Source organism: Netta rufina (genome assembly GCF_964035555.1).
Source record: "Netta rufina genome assembly, chromosome: 1".
Classification (NCBI taxonomy): Eukaryota; Metazoa; Chordata; class Aves; order Anseriformes; family Anatidae; genus Netta; species Netta rufina.
Window position 1 is genome coordinate 71,469,500 of NC_140123.1, and position 10,791 is coordinate 71,480,290.

Below are 10,791 nucleotides of genomic sequence, written 5' to 3' on the forward strand. Positions count from 1 at the left end.
TGGAAAAAAAGTAGGCTCAGGGAGACCTTATCTATGTGTATACATACCTGACTAGGGAGGGAGGGAGTGGGGAAGTAAAGAAGATACAACCGTACTACATGGTGTTCAGTGAGAGGACGAGAGACAATGTGCACAAAATGAAACACAGAAAATGACATTTAAACAAAAGAAGAAAATAAACAAGCAAACAAACAAAAAACCACTACTACTAAATCTATTACCTTGTAGTATTTCCATGTCTTCTACCTCATTTAATTTTTAACCAACCTTCTTGTTCTTCAAACCCATCAGCAATTCAGGGGCTAACACTAACAGTTACAGCATGATCTAGTGAGGCAGCTATTCTCTTCTGGCAGTGTTGCTGTTGATAGACACAGAAGATTATGAAAAGTGGCTGGTGGGATGGTGCAGTTCCCACTGAAGGGTAGATTAACTCTGTGTGTGGTACCTGTCAAGGTATTCCTTCCCTTTCAGTCAGTGATTCTTATTAGAGTAGAAAGCAATGAATAAGCAGAAAGGGAGTTACTGGAATTCCTTGTCCATATGCATCCCACTTCTGGTGAGCATGTGCCAGAGATGTGAATGCCTTAGCCACAGGAGTTTAATAGGTTTCACCTGTACCCTGCAAGTTGAATTACAAAGATGAAAAGGGAGCAAAACATACAACCTCTTTTCTATTAGTGCAAGTTTGTACCTGGCAAAGCCCCCTTTGCCACGTTGCCTTACAGCAGCCCTCTGCAGCTATTCTCTACTCCAAAAGATATAAAAAAGTCTTGAGGATAGAAACTACTTCTGTATAGGACTAGAATCATAGAATCATAGAATATCCCAAGTTGGAAGAGACCCATAACGATCATCAAATCCAACTCCTGGCACTGCACAGGTCTACCTAAAAGTTTAGACCATGTGACTAAGTGCACAGTCCAATCGCTTCTTAAATTCATACAGGTTTGGTGCAGTGACTACTTCACTGGGGAGCCTGTTCCAGTGTGCATCCACCCTCTCGGTGAAGAATGATGTCCAACCTAAACCTCCCCTGCCTCAGCTTAACACTGTTCCTGCAGGTCTTATCACTGGTATTTACGGAGAATCAGTCACCTGTGTCTCTGTTCCCCCTCGCGAGGAAGTTGTAGACCACAATGAGGTCTCCCCTCAGCCTCCTCTTCTCCAAGCTGAACAGGCCAAGTGACCTCAGCCGCTCCTCATATGTCTTCCCCTCTAGGCCCTTCACCATCTTCGTCGCCCTCCTCTGGACACTCTGCAATAGTTTTACATCCTTTTTGTACTGTAGTGCCCAGAACTTCACACAGTACTCGAAGTGAGGCTGCACCAGCACAGAGTAGAGTGGGACAATCACTTCCCTTGACCGACTAGCAATGCCATGCTTGATGCATCCCAGGATATGGTAGGCCCTCCTGGCTTCCAGGGCACAGTGCTGGCTCATATTCAACTTGCTGTCAACCACAACCCCCAGATATTTCTCTGCGGGGCTGCTCTCCAGCGTCTCGTTGCCCAGTCAGTACATATAGCCAGGGTTGCCATGTCCCAGGTGCAGGACCCGGCATTTGCTTTTGTTAAACTTCATGTGGTTGGTGATCACCCAGCTCTCCAGTCTGTCCAGATCTCTCAGGCCTTTCCACCCTCATTTGAGTCTACAACTCCTCCAAGTTTGGTGTCATTGGCAAATTTGCTCAAAACACCTTCTAGTCCTACATCCAAATCATTTATAAAAACATTGAAGAGGACTGGCCCTAAAATGGAGCCTTGAGAAACCCCACTAGTGACCATCCACCAGCCAGATGTGGCCCCATTTACCACAACCCTTTCAGCCCTGCCCATCAGCCTATTGCTGACCCATAGGATGATGTTTTTGTTAAGTTGTATGCTGGACATTTTGTCCAGCAGGATCCTATGGGTAACCGTGTCAGAAGCCTAGCTGAAGTCCAAAAAGATCACATCGGCTGTTTTCCCTTGATTGACTAGATGGGTGATCTTATCATAAAAGGAAATCAAACTTGTTAGGCAGGATCTACCCCTTATGAACCCATGTTGGCTGGGAGCAATGACTGCATTTTCCCCAAGGTGCGCTTCAGTAACTTCAAGAATCATCTTCTCCATAATTTTACCAGGCACTGACATGAGACTGACAGGCCTGTAATATCTAGGGTCTTCTTTCTTACACTTCTTGAAAACTGGCACAACATTTGCCAGCTTCCAGGGTACTGGGACCTCTCCAGATTCCCAAGATCATTGAAAAATAATTGAGAGAGGTCCCGCGATGACGTCAGCCAGCTCTTTAAGCACCCTGGGATGAATCCCATCCAGACCCATGGACTTGGATTCAGGCAGAGCAGCAAATCCCACACACGTTCAGGGTCAGTTGGGAGTTTGCCATTCCCACTGTCATGGTCCTCCAACTCAGGGCACCCTGGGTCCTGAAGCCCATCATCAGTGTTGAAGACAGAGGTGAAGAAGGCATTAAACATCTCTGCTTTGCCTGTGTCATTGTCTGTGAGGAGACCTTCCCCATCAAGTAGTGGACCTATGTTTTTTCTGGTTCTCCCTTTTCTGTTCACATATCTAAAAAAAAAAAAAACAAAAAACTCTTTTATTGTGTGTGGTGGTTTTACCGTGCTGGGCAGCTAAACCCCACAACCGCTCTCTCACTCCCCCTCCTTTAGATAAGGAGGGGGAGAAGTAAAGCAAAGAACAACTCACGGGTTGAGATAAGAATAATTTAATTAAAGGGAATAATTATAATAATTAAATAAAGACTACCATGAACTAAACAATTTAACTAAGAGGAAATAAAAGGGAAAGGGGAAAAAGGGAGGAAAACAAACAAACAAAATAAATGAAAGCGATATGGAAGTGCAGAGGAAAGAAATTACTCTCTACTTCCCACAAATGAGCGATGATTGACCACGTCCTTGAAGCAAGGCCTCAACGCACGCAGCCGGTGTTCGAGAGGAGGACCGACGTCTTCTCAACGAGAGCCCACCCCTCCCCTCTTCTTCCTGTTTCCACCTTTTATTGCTGAGTGTGACACCACATGGTATGGAATATCCCTTTGATTGGTTTAGGTCAGCTGCCCTAGTGATGTTTCTCTCCTCACTTTTTTGCCCACCCCCTAGGAGGGTTAGAGAAAGGCCCAATGCTGTGCCACTGCTGCTCAGCAGTAGACACAACACTGGTGTGATAACACTGCTGTTCCAGCTACAAGTGCAGAGTACGGCACTGTATGGGCTGCTGCCGGGAAAGTTAACATTCCAGCCAGACCCAGTACATTGTGTCCCACAGACATGGCCAGCTTCAACTCTAGTTGGGCTTTGGCCACACAAATTTTCTCCCTACAAACATGAACAACATCCCTGTGTTCCTTCCTTATCACCTGACCCTCCTTCCAGCAGCCATACACTTTCTTTTTTCACCTAAGCTCCAGCAGAAGATCCCTGGTCAGCCAGGCCAGCCTTCTGCCCCGCCTACCTGACTTACGATATTTTGCAATTGCCTGATCTTGTGCTTTTAGGAGCCAGTGCTTAAAGATTAACCAGCACTGATGGACGTCAATGTCTTCAAAAGCAGTTTTCCAGGGGACCTTGCTGACTAGTTCCCTGAGCAGCCTGAAGTCTGCTTTCCCCATATTCAGGGCTGAAGTTTGGTGGCAGTTTTCCTTCTGTCACTGTAAATTCTAAACTCAACCACTTCATGGTCACTGTGACCGAGATGGCCACCAATAGCTGTGTGTCCCACAAGACCCTCTCTGTTCTCCAGCAACAGATCTAGGAGGGCAACTTTCCTAGGTGGCTACCTTGGCACCTGCACCAAGAAGTTGTCATCCAGGTGCTTCATGAACCTCCTGGAGTTGCTTCTGTCAGCCATGTGGTGATTCCAGTTGATGTCTGGCAAGCTGAAGTCCCCCATAAGGACAAGGGGAATTGACCTTGAGGCATCTCTTAGTTCTGCAAAGAATAATTAATCGGCATTGTCGTCCTGGCTAGGTGGTCTGTAATAGACTCCCACAATGACACCCCCTTTATTTGTTCATCCCTTAATCTTTACCCTGAGGCTCTCAACTTTGCCATCACCAACTTGAAGTTCCACACAGTCCAGCCCACACTTCACATACATTGCCACCCCACCACCTTGTCTACCCTGCCTGTCCCTCCTGAAGAGCCTGTAACCATCTATTGCAACACACCAGTCACAGGACTCATCCCATCAGGTTTCACTTATGCCAATGATGCTGTAGCTGTGGGACTGGACCAAGACTTCTAGCTCATCCATTTTATTTCTTATATTGCATGTGTTTGTGTAGAAGCACTTCAAATGTACCTCTCTACACAAAGCACCTTGTGGAGCTGACCGAAGGACCTCACTCAGGACTACCTGAGTTCTTCTTCAGCAATGTAAACATCACAGAGACTATGCACAGACTCAAGCACTGATGTGCACATATTCATATGTGTAAATTTCCTAGCACAGATCCTGACAAGGTTCTGCTCTATTGCACATAGCCATTTCCTGGGTATCTGAAAATCTGTAAGCTAGAAACTGTTCTCAATAGGTTGCATGTATGGAATCATCCTGTTCTGGAGGAAGATAATTTAGTCATGTGTACATGAGAAAACCTACCCTAGTAGGATATGGTGTATGTATCAATACGGCTATAAACCTGAGAGTCAAGACAGTTCTTTTCTTCTTCTTAAAATGCTCTTATGCTTTCTGTGGGGTGAATAAGGGAACAAGATGTGCATACCCACCATGGCCACGGGAGGAAAACAGAAGATTCCCTCAAATCAGAAAAACTGTAACAGAAATTTACCAAGGCAGCTTTCATATATTAGACTAGAAGGTGCTATGGAAGATGATAAGATATAGAGGTATAACTAGTGACCCATTAATTTTTAAATATGTTTACTTTTTGAGAAGCATCTCAGGACATAAAATTCTTTCGTGTTATCTTCATAGCAGGTTGCAGAAATACAAAACGCCAAGTACAAACAAACATTTCCTCCACTCTTATGTTTGTGACCCTGCATAAAGCAATACATGCAATTTGTACCAAAGCTGCTGTTAATTCATGTTGCATTGTCACTGTCAAAGATTTACTATAATTGTTCTTGGGCCTACTTCTTCACATTCCAGTGCAACTATGTTTGTTTGTGTTTTGTTGTTGTTGTTGTTTGTTTGTTTGTTTGTTTTTGTTTTTTGTTTTTTGTTTGGTTTTGGTGGTGATTGTTTCTTCAGTACACTTAAATATTTCCATGAATTGTCTCTTTTTCTCCCCCACAACTGCAATCTGCCATGTTCTGCCCTTGCTCTCTATATCTGTGCAGTGACTACAGATGTCTTTCAAGCAGGACTATTAAGACAATGCATTTGCATTCTAGTGAGCTCAGCCGGTGCTGAATGATGTTTAGCCTACAGAGTGTCACCTCCTCTCAGCCAATCTGTGAGATTCAAAAGGCACAGCTGTTGTGCAGGGGGAAAAAAAAAAATATCTCTGTTGGGTGTTCTGGCATTCATCAAAAAAAGAAGTAAAGAAAAAAAATCGGATACTAAAGTGTAATAATCAAATGTTGTAAGTACACCCCAGAAAGGGCATTCCCTCTTCCATCAGCTGTGGTATCTCACTGTGGCAGTATGAGGAATGGGTAAGTCTTTTTGATATATGAAGTCTTAATCTTTTATTCAGAAAGTATATCCTGATCAGTGTTTAAATGTGATAGGTTACAAAATGAAGTATCTTACTGTTTAAATTGCAGCCTTCAAGGCACAATGAGCCTGTTAATCTCCCTGCATAGTTACTCTAAGGCAGCTATCATGATGGCATTTCTTCTTATCACAGTAATAATATGATCCAAGACAAAACTGTTAAAAAGTGTTCCCCCCTCCCCCCTTTGATTCCCTTTCATACCTCTATAATATTCTGGAGCAAGAAGTGTTCTACTGGTCTTGTTCACCCACTTTGTAGTCACCCAGTTACACCTGTATTACTTCACCCTAAATGACCTTGAAATATTCATTTAGTTAGAAAGGCTGGACAAGGATTTTCTTCTAACCAGTCAGGCTAAAAACTAAATGAAATCCTCAGACGTGATTGACAGTAATGTTCCAGAAGCAAATGTCAAGAATGCAGAGTATTCTGCAATCAATGTTTATTGCTGACCATTGCTGAAAAAAACACCTTTTGTTGTTGTTGTTGTTTGTTTGTTTATTTTATTTATTTATTTGATTTTATTTTTCTCCTGTACATGGCATTGTGGTAACCTGTCCAACCAACCTTTCTAGCAGAATCATTCAGGTATAAGTTTCTTCTTACAGTTCATGACTACTGAGCTGCAAAACAAGCTTCAATCGTGTTGGAACAAAAGTATGTTGTCATATGGATGTATCCTGGGATGTGTCAGAGCTAACGGCCAAGCAGTGGATTTTTAGTAATCACACAAAATATTGACCTACTATACGTAAGTTCTCCCTAGTGATGTTAGAGACCTCCAAACTTTAGCAGCTCTATTTTCATTAGACAAGCAAGTATCTTTATACTTCATTTTCCAGAAATCAAAGGCCTCCTACATTGACTTGGTAATCTCATGATTTGATAAGAGATTGAATTATGTTACTTGCCCTGGAAAGAAGGTGTCTTCTTGGATCTGTTGCACTACTTTTCCTGTTACACTGTAAAAGGGAAGTATTTGTAGTAACAGAAACAGAAAGTTAAACCCTGCCAGCACAGGAGGAACAAGACTTAGGCCAGCATTGGCAAATTGCTGAAGACATCACCAAAATTGCTTGAACAACTGATGGGGGTATTCAGTCTCCATTCTTGTTCTTACCTATGGTTACAGAAATTTCAATAGCTCTGGGCTAGTGTAGGGAACAAAAATTTTTTTATTTTACTTTATTTTTCTCAGATGGATCAATTTCACCTCACTTGCTGTTAGCTTAATAGAAATATCAAAATTGCAAGAGCATCATCAAGTTTATCTGACTGGAAAATGACTGGCATCACCAGAGAACAAATATTTACTTATGGTGAGTTCCTGAGACAGCTGGAAAGAATAATCTGCTGAAAATATTTATGTATTTCTACTGTACAGAGGGAAGAAGATGAGATCACTGGTTTCTTCTGGATGTTTACCTTGCAAATGGCTAAAATGAACATTTTTGTCAAAGCAATTCTCTTTAAGTTACAACCTTTTCAATGGATAAGATTTCCACTTACATTGGTCTAACAATATGTGCATGTACCTCATAATAAATTACAGTACATCTGTTGTAGCTTCATTATGCATTATCTAATGACATACTTTGTTATATATAGTTATAGTTAACTTTTGTTTCATGTAAACCAGGAGAAAGGTAATACAATAGTTTAAATGTGGATATACAGAATTATACGTTTTTGATGACTTCTACATAAAAGTGCTAGTATTTCAAAACAAATAAATAAACAAACAAATGTGAATTGTTTTCTTCATGTTTTTATCTATAAGAATTTGTGGAAATATTCTGCATGCTTGAGCATTGTTTTATTTAAAAAAATAATAAAATCTAAGAGGAATATTTGTTGCTGCATGTGAATTATTTAAGCCAAATGGCAACAACTTTTGAAAGAGAAGGTTCTGCAATTATAAGGACATTTCTGGAAAGAGCATTTTTCAGTCACAAAACATACAAAACCATAGGATGTTCATATAATATTAAAAAAGATTCTCCCTCACTTTCAATGGATGTGTAAACAAGTCATAATTAATAAATAACAAATACCTTTTGTAACTATTCTGTTCCAAAGAGTGAAACAGATAATGTAGATTTTAAATACCATTGAATTCAGATCCTACTGTCATAGATAACAGTATCACAAAGAGCACCTGATAATAAAATTATCAAGTTCCCTTGTAAAAGTAGATAGGCTAATGACTACCCATACACCTACTGGAAAGATGGGCATTGGAAAGTCAGACATTAGAATGAGTTGCCCAGGGTGGTGGTGGAGTCACTGTTTCTGGGGTTGTTTAAGGAAAGATTGGATATGGTGCTTAGGGAAACGGTTTAGTAGGTGACATTGGTGGTAGGGAGATGGCTGGACCAGCTATCTTGGAGTTTTTTCCAACCTTAATGATTCTATGATTCTAAGATTGTTCAGGTTCTCAGTCCTTGGATGTTTATACAATTACTTCTAATTCTGAGTGTAATTCTTTAATATCTTCATCGATGATCTGGACGAGGGCATCGAGTGCACCCTCAGTAAGTTTGCAGATGACATCAAGTTAGGTGCGTGTGTCGATCTGCTTGAGGGTAGGAAAGCTCTGCAGGAGGGTCTGGATAGGCTGCACCGATGGGCTGAGGTCAACTGCATGAAGTTCAACAAGGCCAAGTGCCGGGTCCTGCACCTGGGGCGCAATAACCCCAAGCAGAGCTACAGGCTGGGAGAGGAATGGTTGGAGAGCTGCCAGGCAGAGAAGGACCTGGGAGTGATGGTTGATAGTCGGCTGAATATGAGCCAGCAGTGTGCTCAGGTGGCCAAGAAGGCCAACGGCATCCTGGCTTGTATCAGGAACAGCGTGACCAGCAGGGCTAGGGAGGTGATCATCCCCCTGTACTCAGCTCTGGTGAGGCCGCACCTCGAGTACTGTGTTCAGTTTTGGGCCCCTCGCTACAAGAAGGACATGGAGGTGCTTGAGCGGGTGCAGAGAAGGGCGACGAAGCTGGTGAGGGGCCTGGAGAACAAGTCCTACGAGGAGCGGCTGAGGGAGCTGGGCTTGTTCAGCCTGGAGAAGAGGAGGCTCAGGGGTGACCTTATCGCTCTCTACAGATACCTTAAAGGAGGCTGTAGCGAGGTGGGGGTTGGCCTGTTCTCCCACGTGCCTGGTGACAGGACGAGGGGGAATGGGCTTAAGTTGCGCCAGGGGAGTTTTAGGTTAGATGTTAGGAAGAACTTCTTTACTGAAAGGGTTGTGAGGCACTGGAACAGGCTGCCCAGGGAAGTGGTGGAGTCACCATCCCTGGAAGTCTTCAAAAGACGTTTAGATGTAGAGCTTAGGGATATGGTTTAGTGGAGGGCTGTTAGCGTTAGGTTGGAGGTTGGACTCGATGACCTTGAGGTCTCTTCCAACCTAGAAAATTCTGTGATTCTGTGATTCTTTCATGGACAGATTATACCTATTTCCTCTTAGACCAACATGATCTTTCAAGTTCAAAGGTGACAACATTCTCCTCAAGAAACTGGCTTCTCATGGCTTGGACTGGTACACGCTTTGTTGGGTTAGAAACTGGCTGGATAGCTGGGCCCAAAGAGTTGTGGTGAATGGAGTCAAATACAGTTGGAGGCCAGTCACTAGTGGCGTTCCCCAGGGCTCGGTGCTGGGGCCGGTCCTCTTTAATATCTTCATCGATGATCTGGACGAGGGCATTGAGTGCACCCTCAGTAAGTTTGCAGATGACACCAAGTTAGGTGCGTGTGTCGATCTTCTCGAGGGTAGGAAGGCTCTGCAAGAGAATCTGGATAGGCTGCACCGATGGGCTGAGGCCAACTATATGAAGTTCAGCAAGGCCAAGTGCCGGGTCCTGCACATGGGGCACAATAACCCCAAGCTGAGCTACAGGCTGGGAGATGAGTGGTTGGAAAGCTGCCTGGCAGAGAAAGACCTGGGAGTATTGGTTGATAGTTGGCTGAATATGAGCCAGCAGTGTGCTCAGGTGGCCAAGAAGGACAACAGCATCCTGGCTTGTATAAGAAGCAGTGTGGCCAGCAGGGCTAGGGAGGTGATTGTCCCCCTGTACTCAGCTCTGGTGAGGCCGCACCTCGAGTACTGTGTTCAGTTTTGGGCCCCTCACTACAAGAAGGACATCGAGGTGCTTGAGAGAGTCCAGAGAAGGGCAATGAAGCTGGTGAGGGGTCTGGAGAACAAGTCTTATGAGGAGTGGCTGAGGGAGCTGGGCTTGTTCAGCCTGGAGAAAAGGAGGCTCAGGGGCGACCTTATCACTCTTTATAAGTACATTAAAGGAGGCTGTAGCGAGGTGGGGGTTGGTCTATTCTCCCATGTGTCTGGTGACAGGACGAGGGGGAATGGGCTAAAGTTGTGCCAGGCGTGTTTTAGGTTGGATATTAGAAAGAACTTCTTTACTGAGAGGGTTGTTAGACATTGGAACGGGCTGCCCAGGGAAGTGTTGGAGTCACCATCCCTGGAGGTCTTTAAAAGACGTTTAGATGTTGAGCTTAGTGATATGGTTTAGTGGAGGACTTGTTACTGTTTGGTCAGAGGTTGGACTCGATGATCTTGAGGTCTCTTCCAACCTAGACAGTTCTGTGATTCTGTGATTCTGTGATTCCGTGATTTTCTTTGTATTAAAAAGTAACTGAGCACTAAGAGCTGGGATTGGTACATTGGTTTGAAAGTTAGCTCTGTATTCACCTGGATCTTCATCTATATAGTTAATGTAGAGAAACAAGCAATTCTGGAAGTGATGAAAACTCATTCTAAGACAGACATGTTAAGATCCTTGGATAGCTCTCATTAGTACTTCATTCAGTATTGCCCTTCTTCACTGAAGATACCTTGTCAAATACATACACGTGAGGACTGCAATCTCTCTCCTCTCTCTCTCTTTTTTTTTTTTTTTTTTTTTTTTCCACAGCAATATCTATTTTGTCAGCTCCACTTCTTCCTGTGTTTGTTTAATGCATGTAATCTGGCTAATCACAAAAAACTTCGATTAGCAAAAGTTCTGCTAGTCCCCACTTTCCTTGACCTTAGTACTGTTCCTACCTTCTTCTATTTTTTC